At 50.5% G+C, this 2,062-nt stretch overlaps 1 pseudogene; it reads left to right on the top strand.

Moving 5' to 3' along the window:
- Positions 1-1,657: 1,657 nt before the first annotated feature.
- LOC101582447 lies at positions 1,658-1,994 on the top strand (annotated as a pseudogene).
- Positions 1,995-2,062: the final 68 nt, after the last annotated feature.

Below are 2,062 nucleotides of genomic sequence, written 5' to 3'. Positions count from 1 at the left end.
TATCTGGAATCCCTTCGAGCACTACTCTTCACTCCTGTGTAAGTGAGTCTGGGTAAGACATTTATATCCTTCTAGTTTCAGTTCCCCAGGCTGTAACTTGTATTAACAATAGCACTTTCTTCAAAGGACTGATGGGATAAAGTGCACTTAGCCCAGGGCCCAGCACATCACAAACAGCCACCATCAGTGCTCTGCTGCTCTCTGTTGAGAAGCTCCTCACCTGTGAAGGGATGGATGAGCTCACAGGCAACCCCAGGGCAAGCACTGGGTGCAGTGGCAACACGAGAAGGGCCCACAATGGCCTGGACATCCCAAAAGTGCTACTTGGTGACAATCAAGGAGGAGGATCTCCCCAGGAAGACCTGAGTAAAAAGGGCACATTCTTTTTTTCTGGCCACTGATAGATGGATACATCCCATCTCCCTATCCAGGGTGATAGGGGCCATGACAAGTGTCATGAGAGAACTGAGGGCACTGTAGGGCCCTGGTGGATGAGGACAGGAGCTCCTTCTCCCTTCAGTGATTGGGAAAGACTTCATGTGAGAACAAAATGTGTTATGAATTCTAAGAGCAGCTCCCTTTTGCCCATGTAGAACAGGAAGAGATAAGCGCAGAAGAACTGTGGAGAGGGTGGGAAAGGAGGTTGTGGGTGTCCAGTGAGTGGGCTCTGGCCTGGAGTCCTTCCAGAGAGGTTGTGATGAAGCTGGGGGTGAGGACTGGGCACAGTAGGGACCCTAGATGGGGTGGGGTGGAGGGAGTGATGAAGCCGGGGCTGGGGACTGGGCACAGTAGGGACCCTAGATGGGGTGGGCTGGAGGGAGTCTGACCAGGAAGGCTCCAAGCATTCTTTGCCCATGTTCTATTGAGTGTGGCCCTGTGGTTGAAGATTGAATCTATGGCCTGCCAACTACTGAGGAGGAAGGTGGCCGTCCCCTCAGCTTAGGGTCTTCCACCCAGCTGCCCAGCCCCTCACCCAGAAGCTGTGCTTGACTCTTCTCTTTTTGTCCCTATATCCAATCCACCAGGAAGGCTCTGCCTCCCAAACATGCCCTGCTCACACCGTGTTTTCTGTCTCCTCTGCCACCAGCCTGACGCCGCCTGTTTTATCCTGACCACCTGTCACAGTCTCCAGTCTGCCCCCCGCGCAGCTCCCACTCCTGCAAACGCCTTCTCGCTGCAAGTTGGAGTGTTGTGGTATTAGCTTTCCTCAGAGGAAAATCCAAGCTTCCAGGGGAGCTTCCCAGGGAAACTCCCCCAACTAAGTCAATGCTCCTCTCTTCTGCTCCCTGCACCTCAGCTACTCTAACCTCCTTTGCATTTCTCAGATATCCCCAAACATCACCCTGCTGTCTCCTAGCTCTGGAATGTTCTCACTGGGTGCTTTCATGATCTATAAATCCTTTTCACTTATATCCTTGAGCTGATGTCATCTCCACAGGGAAGTCTCTCGTGACTCATTTACTTGTTTGATCTGAAATGACCTTAGACCTCATGTGTGGCTTGTGGAAAGCCATGCTTGGAAGAGCAGAGAACATAGCTGCCTACATATAAAGTAGGCTGGGGTCCTCCTTATCATTTGCATTTAGTGTAGTCTTACAAACTGTGAGAGTTTGGGCAGCTGCAAGTTGGCATTTGCAGCTGCAAAGGGTTTGGTGAGATGTGTCACACTATTTTGCTGGTGCAGCCTACCAAGAGGCCAGAAGGCAGAACTTATGCTGACTATGAATCTGTTATTGAATGCACAGAAGGTGTTTGTAAAATGTATGAAGAACATCTGAAGAAATGAACCCAACAGTCCCTCTATCACATGTGATATCAGTCAGTTGTTTGACTTTATTGACGATCTGGCAGACCTCAGTTGCCTTATTTACCGAGCTGATGCCCAGATGTACCAGCCTTATAACAAAGACTGGACCAAAAAGAAGATCTACATGCTTCTTCGTTGGCAGGCACAACAGGCGGCAAACAATCGAGTTGGAAGCAGTAAGGTGTGAGGATCTTCTCAATCTGAAACCCCCATTGAGCCCTTTTCCTCCGCCTCCTCCTCCTCCTCCTCCTCCTC

Source organism: Octodon degus, unplaced genomic scaffold (genome assembly GCF_000260255.1).
Source record: "Octodon degus isolate 3935 unplaced genomic scaffold, OctDeg1.0 scaffold00048, whole genome shotgun sequence".
Classification (NCBI taxonomy): Eukaryota; Metazoa; Chordata; class Mammalia; order Rodentia; family Octodontidae; genus Octodon; species Octodon degus.
This window is presented reverse-complemented; position numbering and strand designations above follow the sequence as displayed.